At 35.6% G+C, this 11,895-nt stretch overlaps 1 long non-coding RNA gene across 1 annotated transcript; it reads left to right on the forward strand.

The window, feature by feature from the left end:
* The first annotated feature begins 6,927 nt into the window (after window positions 1–6,927).
* Window positions 6,928–10,606, forward strand: LOC140866518 (uncharacterized). Its single transcript, XR_012144911.1, has 3 exons — window positions 6,928–7,169; window positions 8,068–8,236; window positions 8,495–10,606. It is a non-coding gene; the product is annotated as an uncharacterized lncRNA (long non-coding RNA).
* The last annotated feature ends 1,289 nt before the right edge of the window (window positions 10,607–11,895 follow it).

The raw sequence follows: 11,895 nt of genomic DNA on the forward strand, positions 1-11,895 counted from the left end.
TAGGTATAAGACCTTCTTGTATAACATTTAAATCTGCACAACTATCAATCATAGCAATAAAATTTTTCTTATAAGAATTATCAATCAAAAGAGTAATATTAGTATACCATTTTTGATATATAATCATACTCAAAACAGAAAGATGATTGTCATCAAATAAAGATAATTTTTGAAAATAATTTTCTTGATCATAATCATTTTCAGTATTCTGAAAATTTTTTTGATCATAAATTTTCTCTTTTCTTTTATCAATAAGTTTTATACGTTTATGAAGAACTAAATTGTCATTTTGTAAAAATTTTACTTCTTGTTTGAGATTATTAATCTCATTAACTAAATCCTGAATAGTCACAAGATTTTGACTTTCATACTTCTGCTTCAGAAGTTTTTTGACTTCTGTCATAGTATAAGTAGGATTAATAAGACTCTCTGTCTTATTACTAGCAGATGGTGTGACGACCCGAGTTCTAATCTCTCAATAAACATTAATCAACAATAATAGACAAGTATCAATGTCTAAACAAAAGAATAAAAAAAAAAATTTTAAAATAGATTGCCCTGCGCACGCGCGGGCATCACCCCTCGCGCGCGCGCCGGCCAATGAGACCAAGGTCTCAAGAGCTGGCTCGCGCGCGCGCGAGTACTTGCTCGCCCGTGCGCCGGCCACTGCACCAGAAAAAAAATGCTCAGCTGCTGTCAAAAATGGTTCTTCAAGTATTTCCATCCAAGATCAACTCAAACAAGGATTTATTCATGATCTAATCCATAGCAACATCTAACATGCATTCTAACATGCTATACAATGGATACCATTAGATCATAACAAGCCTTACAATCATAATAATCAAGACTTTCCAAAATATGCAAGACACATTGCTATATAACAAGATCAAAATACTTCATGGTGTTTTAAGGATTTCCATCAAATCTCAAATCCTATAAACATCAACAAGACAACAACTAGATCATTTACAAGTCTTGATACAAGTATCTAAAACATGCTCATGTTTAGAATTCAACTCTACAACATGACAGCTCACTCAACTCATCTAACTCAGATCATCACATTATGTTCATCTCATCCCTTTCTCTTTAAGTACGCCTTTTCCCGGTTCCACTCCCTCCTATTGCCATGACACATACAACAAAACAATAGCCGGATAACTCCGGTGAGAAATAGATTTCCCAGTAAAAGCAACTAAACATGCATAACAACATATATCAAGATCATGATATAAAAGTAAGTACAATGCATGTTTTCGAAACAAGGTTCATTTCGTCATTCGTCGATTGGGATCCCGAGAAGTAGATATCATAACTAATCCACCGACTCTCCCGATCGAGGTGGGGTTACTTATCTTGCTTCTCTAGACTTTGAAGCAATCATATATGCAAATCAGATGCTAGGCTAAAACAACCACCCAGGCCATACATATACGACTCCACAAATCGTCTATTCGAACGTTTCCGTTCATTTCAAAATCAAGGAATAAGTCTTCAAGATGAATGCAACATATATCATCATCAAGGCATTCATAACATCAAAACTTATTCAACAACTCAAATGAAAACACATAAGAGCAATTAAGCAAACAAGTATGTGATTTAGGGAAAACTCGATACAAACCATCTCGAGTTGTAATCCCAATCAATTAATAGTCCACTTTTACCTTTCAAATATGGTGTTTAGGATGTCTTCAAACTTGTCAAAGTCTGTACAAAATCAATCACCAAACACATCTCACAATCTGCTCAATATCAATTCAAACTTCAACAAGAACTTCAAGGCAAACTCTACCAACCTTGTTCTATTGTTTATCGGTTTCGGAGTTGACGTTCTTGAGTTGATATGCCCTGTTCAACCACTGAAATGATAGCATAACAATCAAGGAACCATTAACTAATAGCTCAACAACTTCTAAATGCAAGAACAGTAGCAAAACACTTCAATTCACGAGTTTAACGGCATATCGGTAGTACTTCGGCGATTCCGAACTCAATTACAACATGTCTAACATGAACATCAGATGTTAAAGCTTCAAGATCAACAGAACATCAGATATATATAGATCGAATCATAATTGGGAATCACAAGAACATGATATACAACTCAATCTTCAACCCAACTTCAAGATTATCAAAGATAGAAGCTCAACAATCACAACTCATCTACAACATCTGATATCTGCTATTTTCGAATGACCAAACCCTGATGAACAAAGAAGAAACTTACATCAAATCTAAGGTCTCGTTTCAAGGATTCCAAAACATCTTTCGGAATCTAAATCGGATACTCAAGTCAAAAGATATGGCAATCGCAAGATGAAGAAGAAGGCTTGGGATTTTCTCTGTTCTTGTTCTCGGTTTCCTTTTCTTTTCTTTGCTGAGTAATCTGATGAAACATAGTGAATCACACGTGCAATCCAATAAAATAACAAGTGTCCCACTAAAGTTCAAGATTTTGCACTTTGGCCCCTCAACTATGCAATAATTGCAATTCAGTCCTCAATTTCTCAATTTATTCAATTTCAATCCTAAATAATTTAAGAATATTAGAATTTAAATCAAAACTCCAAATATTCCCAAATTAAATATTCTCGGATCAAAATTAAATAATTTTGGGCGTTACAGATGGATTACTATCCATTTTATCAATGATACTGGAAAGTAAACTGGGATCCTTAATCATCTTAAAGAATTCTAAAATATTATTATTATCAAGAACATTAATATTAATATCCTCAAATTGAGACATAAGTTTATAAAACTCATCATTATTATCATATTTCTTAGTGCACACTTGTCCTTGAATACAAGCATCACAATCCTCAGTATCAGAATCTGAGATAATCGAATCATTCTCTAAGGCATTAATATCCTCAGTGTTGAAAGTTGGAGACAACCACCAACCAAAATTTAATGCACATGTTGGATTGAAATTCAATGGCCGGTAGCATCCATTCTTGACAATTACTTGGAGGAAAGATGCACGTTGCTTCCTTGTTCACATTGCAGGGAGCTCTATAAATAGAGCTCCCCATTCATCAGGTTTTATATCCCAAAATCGAGAGAAAATAAAGATAAGAAACAAAAAGAGTTTCTTGGTATTTTTCTTGAGTGTTCTCTTGTGTGAGTTAGAGAAATTATTTTCTCGGTAATACTCGAGGTTTGGGTTGGTGAGAGATATAGTGTTTTGTATACACTTGTAATATTTCTCCGGTTATAAATATTGCAGCAGCTCCGTGGACGTAGCCTATATTGGGTGAACCACGTAAATTCTTGGTGTTCTTGTTGATTGTTTTATTCCGCAATTATTATCGTCATGTTCGCTCCGGCATAATCCATAACAACTGGTATCAGAGCTGTTACGGTGTCCGGGAGCCTTGGTGAAAAATTTCTTAAAATTTTGAGTATGCTCTGTGGTTGCAACCTTGTCTGATCTTCCACATCAGAAAAGATTTTTTGAAATTTTATTAAGGCAGGTGAAGCGATGGCCAAAAATGACGGATCGGGACCTGGAATCAATAAGTTCGATAGTACAGATTTCACGTTCTGGCGGTTACAAATTAAAGATTATCTGTATAGCAAGAAGCTACATCAACCTCTATCCGGGGTGAAGCCAGAAAAGATGGAGGATGATGAGTGGGAGCTTCTTGACCGACAAGTGTTAGAGGTAATACGATTGACACTAACAAAGAACGTGGCACACAACGTGGCGGAGGCAAAAACCACGGAGGAGATGATGTCCATTTTATCGGACATGTACGAGAAGCCATCAGCAAATAATAAAGTGTTCCTCATGAAAAAGTTATTCAACTTGAAGATGGAGGAAGGTGCTTCGGTGGCGGCACACATCAATGAATTCAACACGATTGTTTCCCAGCTAACATCGGTTGAAATTAAATTTGATGATGAGATTCGAGCACTTATTCTTTTGGCGTCTTTACCAAATGCTTGGGAGCCGATGCGGGCAGCAGTTAGAAATTCTGCTGGAAAAGAAAAGTTACAATTCAATGATGTCAGAGATCGAATCCTTGGTGAAGAAGTTCGCAGGAGGGATTCAGGAGAAGCAACATCATCGAAATCTGCCCTAAATCTTGATAATGGAGGAAGGGGCAGGAGTGGCGAAAAGAGTTTTAACCAATGACATGGTGGATACAAGTCAAGAAATGGAAAAGACAATAACAAATTTGAAAAGAATGTGAAGTGCTGGAGCTGTGGTGAGACTGGTCACTTGAAAAAGAATTGCAAATCAACAAGGAACAACGCAAATGTTGTTTGTGAGGAGGTACATGATGCTCTATTACTATCCATGGAAATCCCGGTTGATTCTTGGGTTATGGACTCGGGAGCTTCGTTTCATACCACTGGTAATCGTGATGCATTCGATAACTACATTGCGGGAGATTACGGAAAAGTTTTCCTGGCTGATGGAAAACCTTTGAAAATAATTGGTATGGGTGATATCCGGATGAAGATGACAAATGGATATGTCTGGAAAATCAACAAAGTAAAGCATGTACCAAAGTTGACCCGCAATCTAATTTCAGTAGGACAGCTTGACGACGAAGGTCATAAGGTGATCTTTGGTGATGGTTCCTGGAAAGTGAAAAAGGGAGTCATGATTGTTGCTCGAGGAAAGAAAACTGGAACACTCTATATGACTTCCAGTTTGAGAGATAAATTAGCAGCTGTGGATGCTGGAGCTAATTCAAGTCTATGGCTCTGTAGACTTGGACATATGAGTGAGAAAGGAATGAAGATGCTGATATCAAAAGGGAAGCTACCGGAGTTAAAAACTGTCGAACACAAATTGTGTGAAAGTTGTGTTCTTGAAAGCAGAAAAAGGTGAGCTTTTCAAAAGAGGTTAAAGAACTGAAATCAGCAGATTTGGAGCTGGTACATACTGATGTATGTGGACCATCTCCTATGACATCCCTTGGAGATCACTCAAGATATTATGGCACTACTGTTGACGATTCGAGCAGGAAATTTTGGGTTTATTTTTTGAAAAATAAATCAGATGTTTATGAGACCTTTAAACATTGGGAGTTAGCCATGAAAGATGTGATAGATTCACTGTCATCCAATCACATGTGGGAGTTGTCAAAACTTCCTGAAGGTAAAAAAGTTTTACATAGCAAGTGGGAGTACCGGTTAGAACACGATGGTAGCAAGCGGTACAAAGAAATCCTTGTTGTAAAAGGTGAAAAAAAAGTCATTGATTACACTGATATTTTCTCTCTGGTGGTAAAGTTAACTACTATCAGGACTGTACTTGGATTGATGGTAAAAGAAGATTTGCATCTGGAGCAGTTAGATGTAAAGACTGTGTTTCTTCATGGTAAGCTAGATAAAGAAATGAATCAATCACAAGGATTTGAAGTACGAGGTAAAGAGAAAATGATGTGCAAACTTCAGAAAAGCTTGTACGGTCTCAAACAAGCTCCAAGACAGTGGTACAAGAAGTTTGATGGTGTAATGAATAATGATGGTTTCCCGAGGTATTATGCTGATCATTGGTGTTATGTGAAGCTTGATGGTTCTTATATGCTACTGGTATATGTAGATGATATGTTGATAGAAGGAGTTTGTCTGAAGAAGATTGATAAACTAAAGATAGAATTTGTTATGAAGGATTTGGGTGCTGCAAAACAAATCCTTGGAATCAGGATCCTTAGAGATCGGGTGAATGGAGTCTTGAAGCTTGAGAAGATTCCTGGAAGTAAAAATCCCGCTGATATGTTCACGAAGGTGGTGTCCACTGACAAACTGAAGTTGTGCTCGACTTCAGTTGGACTACAAGCGTAAAGAGAGGAGGCATGAGCTGCTGCATTGGCTGTGTGAAGTCATGATTGAAATCAAGTCTTCAAGTGGGAGATTGTTGAAAGTTGGAGACAACCACCAACCAAAATTAAATGCACATGTTGGATTGAAATTCAATGGCCAGTAGCATCCATTCTTGACAATTACTTGGAGGAAAGATGCACGTTGCTTCCTTGTTCACATTGCAGGGAGCTCTATAAATAGAGCTCCCCATTCATCAGGTTTTATATCCCAAAATCGAGAGAAAAGAAAGATAAGAAACAAAGAGAGTTTCTTGGTATTTTTCTTGAGTGTTTTCTTTTGTGAGTTAGAGAAATTATTTTATCGGTAATACTCGAGGTTTGGGTTAGTGAGAGATATAGTGTTTTGTATACACTTGTAATATTTCTCCGGTTATAAATATTGCAGCAGCTCCGTGGACGTAGCCTATATTGGGTGAACCACGTAAATTCTTGGTGTTCTTGTTGATTGTTTTATTCCGCAATTATTGTCGTCATGTTCGCTCCGCCATAATCCATAACACTCAGAACTATAAGATTCTTGTTCTGAACTATTATCAGAATCGGAAGTTAGAAAGATATGAAATAATATTTCTTTAATACTATCTTCTATGTCAAGATTTTTAATCTTTTCTTTGGTCCAACACTTATTAGCATAATGACCTTCTTTACCACATTTATGACAAATAACTTTATATTTTTTCTTAGGATATGACCTTTTCTGTCTACGTAACTCTTTACGTTTTTCTTTCTTATCTTTTTGTTTTTCAGATAAGTGACGACGCTTTTTATAAAATCTATGAGATCTATTTGATCTACTAGTCTCATGTAAGTTCACTACAAGAAAAATGCTAATTAACAACACTCAAACGACAACGATTTTAAGCCAAAACCGTTGTCTTTTATCTTATAACAACGATTTTAATTAAAACTGTTGTCTTTTGGCGTTTTCTCAATATAAAAGACAACTGATTTTTAAAAACCGTTGCCTATTAGGGGTCAACGACAACGGTTTTCCAAAACCTGTTTTCTTTGATAAAAAAACGCTCATAGACAACAGTTTTTGCCCATTTTTTAAATTAAATTAAAAACAAATAAAATTGTTGTCAATTTAAATACACATATGTATACGTGTTAAAAAAAAAAAAAGATAAACTCCATACCAACCCTAAACCCGTCGCTTCCTTTCTCCCCTCTCCCCAAGTCACCACCTCGGACACCGTACGCCGCCGGGAATGAGTCGGCCGACCCTCCTCCACCGTAGCTTCGATCTAAGACTTGAATCTCGAGTTAGGAGCCCGACTGTGCACGACTCGAAGCCATGCTCGTGGCTGGCTGCACCAGGTGACTTCCCTTCTTGTTTGTTAGCTATTTTTGGTCGATTAGTAGAATTTTAACTTGGATTCGAAGTTTATCAAGCCATTCTGAAATATTCCAGTTTTTTTAGCTCGTTTAAGTGGTGTTTGGAAATATTCCGACGAGCCGCCGCCGCCGCTCTAACTCCTCGTTAAAATACATTTTCACTTTGAAAGTCAACTTGTATTTATTGTGTTTATGAGTTATGACTTATGACATCTAATTGCCTCCAAAAACCCTTCAATACATTATGTATGTTTTATGGAAAAAATCACAATTTTTTTTTTGTTTTTCCACAATCAGTCACACACACATTGCTGCTGTGTTCACAATTCGAGGTATTTTTGGGGAAACCGGTTATTCATAGGTCAGAAAGAAATAAATCGAGAATATTATTATTTTGTTCATTTCAACATAACATGGTGGCCGGACTTCTAATAAATAAGAATGGTTTGTGATTTTGTCTCCACTTAAAAATGATTCTGTTTATACAATGTAGGAGGATTTAATTTAGTTTGAAACAGTATTTGGTTAAATCACATAAATGAAAATTGGTGGGAAATCATAAGCATGTGAGATGGAGAGTGGATTTTTGTTTGTATTCCAATCTCTTGTCGTTAACCGAGTCACAATAAAATATATTGAAAAACCAGTCCTTAAAAAGGTGTAGGTTTTTTATTTTTTAATTTCAACTCATGCAATGTGCCATGTATTTGTTCAGGAATTGGATACAAATATTGTTGTTTCTACGGCTAGATGACCAAGTAGTTGAAAATTTTTATCTTCATCCCTTTCACACAATAACTCATTATTTCCTCATTATTAATGAAATTATATGAAGTCTCTATGTCTATTCAATTCCTCGGTTTACTTCTCTATGCAACAGGTTAGAGTTGGTGAATCATATGGGCTGAGATTCCCCGAGAATTCGCACTTCTCATGAAGCAACTTCTTTATTTTGATTGGTACACACGACTACTAGCTCCCAATATGAACATGTTACGGGATTAGAGGATCGCCATTGTTTCAAATCAAAAAAGCAGAAACATATACCAGTGAGCCTTATTTTATTGGGTACATCAATTTACAAATATTTGCATTGTGGCTTACATTTTAAAAAGTAATATGTTGATAATTGGTGATGTTGTATAGTATAATTTGACTCCTTCAACACTCTCATTCTGGAAAGAGCATATAGGCAGAACCTACAAGATTTAGATGAAAAAATGCATAATATTACTGATTATACAAATATACGCTAACAAATACAATTTGTATTGCTCAAGACTTACATTTTAGTTTTATGTTTACAGAGACTAACAATAAGACAACAGGCTTCACTACTCAAATTTTGGTTTCAGTTGATTACATTTTCGGGTAGATTTTGCCGAGAGCTACGAGCTGATACCTAAATTTCAGAGAAATTAAAGAAGCGTGACTCGCTACCTCCCCATCGCGGATTCTTCTGTGCTTCGGCATCTCCAGCCAAAGTCTTGGTTGTTTTGATGATTTTCGACCAAGGAAGGGTGAAAGTCAACCTTAGGAACCGGCTGCTCGAAGCTCAACCTCTTTCTCTAAGTTTGAGTTCGTTCCAGCTGCGTTTTCAAACTGTCCGCCGCACCGTCGCCGTGGAAAGTGGCTGTTTGGATTCCAACCTGATTTAGCTTCGATTCTTGTTATGGATTTGAGGTCTGCTCTTTGCCAATTTTTTTAATTAATAACCGAAGACTAAATTTTTAAGTAATGTTTCTTTTGCCCACATATACTTGTCTTTTATATTTTATATCATCTTTTAGTTAACTTAAATATGTTTGTATTTAGCTTCGTGATTTTACATCATTTTCTTACCAGCTTTTTTTGTAAAAAAATAAAAGCAATAAAGATGATCTTGGAGATTGCTCTGCTCCTGGTTCTGATGGTGTAATTCTTGTTCACCTACTGGTAAGAATAGTTATGATTCAATATATTCAATCTCAATGTGAAATTTAGGAGTGCTTTTATTATGTTCATTACTTTTTTTTATCTACCCCTTATAGAGTATAATGGTAGTTCCAATAACCCATATATACTCCCGTTGATTTGTCTACTAATTCATTAATTATTTATCTTCCCCTTCAAATATTTCTTTCAATTTAAATCTATTAATCCAAAAAACGACAAAATGTATTTAGTATTTTATTTAAACCATAAAGTAAAAAGAATTTTCACAAATTGATTCCATGTTACACGTTGTTTGTCATGTAAAGATGGTTTTTTTCTATAGACGTTTGGTAAAATTTAGTGTGTTTGTTTTTCATAGATTGGATCTCTTTTTACAATAGCTTTCTATAGAAGTTTGGCAAAAAACATTGTATGAAATTTCATGTTATTACGAGTGTTCCGAGGAGTAATTATACAGTCCAGGTACTTCAAACTTTTAGCTTTGCTCAGGTTTTTATTTCCTTCAGTGTGCTTGTTTTCATAGATACCGGGAAATTTTACTGATTTATGAAGTTGATTGGGAAGATTTTATATTGTTGGGGCCCGTCCCTGAATTCCAGTAGTTTTTTGGTGGGAGAACGAAGGATTTGGAGGTTGAGTTTTTGAAATTTCAACGTTTTTTGCAGTTAGATAGTGTTTGGGGGCACATTTTACTTACATTGGATACGCGTGTGTGTGTTGTTGAATTGAATGACGCTTGCTATTCTGTGGGAGTGGTTGATAAGTGCATTTTGTGTGCATTATTTTATGTCTATTTTGCATGCATATGTTTGATCTCATATTGTTTTATGTATTGTTTTTGTGTGATTTATTGCTTATTTGTGCATTTCACTCTTCGGGTTAATTTTGTAGGAATATGGGTTTTTGAAGAATGAATTACGGAGTATCCTTGGTCAAAAATTCAAATTTAATTCTAAATTGCTCTAAATTCAATCTCCACCATTCAGATTGTAGTACAAGATGTTTTGAAGCTTCTGTCCAAATTTCAACTCGATCCGACGGCTGGAACTCAAGTTATGAATTTTTCAAGAAAACTGTGCGCTGGGAAGAAAATATGGCGCCTAGGCGCAAGTTTTGAGCGCCTAGGTGCGACCTGGACGGAAAAAAGACATTTGGGACAGAACTTTTCACGCCATGGCGCGACACGGAAGGAAAAAAATCAGAATTTTCGAGATTTTAAAAGTCTTGAGTCACGGGCTTTATTTTACGGGCTTTCAAGTACATATAAAAAGGAGATCAGAGGGAGACGAAAAAGAGGAGAGAGGCGGCCACCAAGCGATAACCAAGAGCAAATGAGGGAGACGGCGTGAAGATCTCAAGAACCGCGCAAACTAGTTTCTTCTTTTCTCTCTTATTTTTGTTGGGATTTAGGGGATCCTATCCCCAAAACTTTGTTTTGATTTCTTCTTGAAGATTGAATTTGGTTTTTATGCATTCTTGATTATATTACTGTGTTTATTGATTATTTGGAGATTGATCAACTTCGAATTGATTTTATGTGTTATAATTGATACTGAAATGAGATTTTATAACATGATAGGGTAATATAGTTCATGGATCTACAACTTTCATAGACATATGAGGTTGGATACATGTTGATAGTCATAGTCCAATAGGTCAAAAGCTAGTGGATTCCACAAATCGTAATGCAATTGCAATTGTTAAATAACACAAGTACACTTGGTTATTGCAATTTGTTAATTAGATTAATATAGCTCGACAGAGTATATTGATAGATTAGGGAATTCCGTCAAAAGCATGACTTGAGAACCGAATTTCGATCATTAGAGAAGAAAAATGGGTAGGTGAACCGAGATCCTAACAATTGTTTATTTATTTATTTTTAATTTAATTTTATTATTTTGCTTTTATTTCATTTTTTATTTTAGTTTATTAATTTATTATCATCTTATCTTAATTAACTAAAGAATAATACTTGAATAATTTTGTCAGACATCAATCTCTATGGGACGATACTCGTACTTTGTACACTATATTATTACTTGACTCGTGCACTTGCGATATATTCGAGCTTAATTGATATATATATATATATATATATATATATATATATATTTAGGTTGATTTTCAGTAGTAGTATTTGCTCGATCAGTGGTGTTTATGTATTTGTTGACTGTTGTAGCTGCGATTGATCTGCTAGAAGGAAACCTTGATTCTGAGGGCTTAAGCTGTAAGATTTAAATAAGCCCTGCAAATATTTATAGATCAAACATGTACCTCAATGGAGCAGAGAGGTGCCCTTTAAAATCCCTTTAAAATCAAAAGGAAAAATTAATTATTTGGTGTGTAAATTTCTTCTAAGGTACAAGTTTATTGAATTAAATTGTATAAAGTTAGTTGGCCTCTCTTTTTAAAACCTATGGTTACACTTATTTATAGGTCATTTTGACCATACTGACAGCAGCAGCCGAGGGGAATCTCTTGTGATGTTTGTTTGAACCTACTGCAGCTGTTTTGATGAAGTTTGAAGTTTGAAGTTTGCACTTTTAGTACTCTTCATGTAACGCCCCACTGTATCAAGACAGGTCTTTTCAGCGTGCTTATGTCCTCGCTCACACGCACCCTGAGAAACTTTCCAGGGGGTCACCCATCCTATAATTGCCCCAAGTCAAGCACGCTTAACTTTGGAGTTCTTATGTGATGAGCTCCCGAAAAGAAGATGCACCTTCTTGATATGAGCAGTTACATATGAAATCTTTTAATCCCTCCTCAA

This window comes from Henckelia pumila, chromosome 4 (assembly GCF_033568475.1).
Source record: "Henckelia pumila isolate YLH828 chromosome 4, ASM3356847v2, whole genome shotgun sequence".
In the NCBI taxonomy this organism is placed as follows: domain Eukaryota; kingdom Viridiplantae; phylum Streptophyta; class Magnoliopsida; order Lamiales; family Gesneriaceae; genus Henckelia; species Henckelia pumila.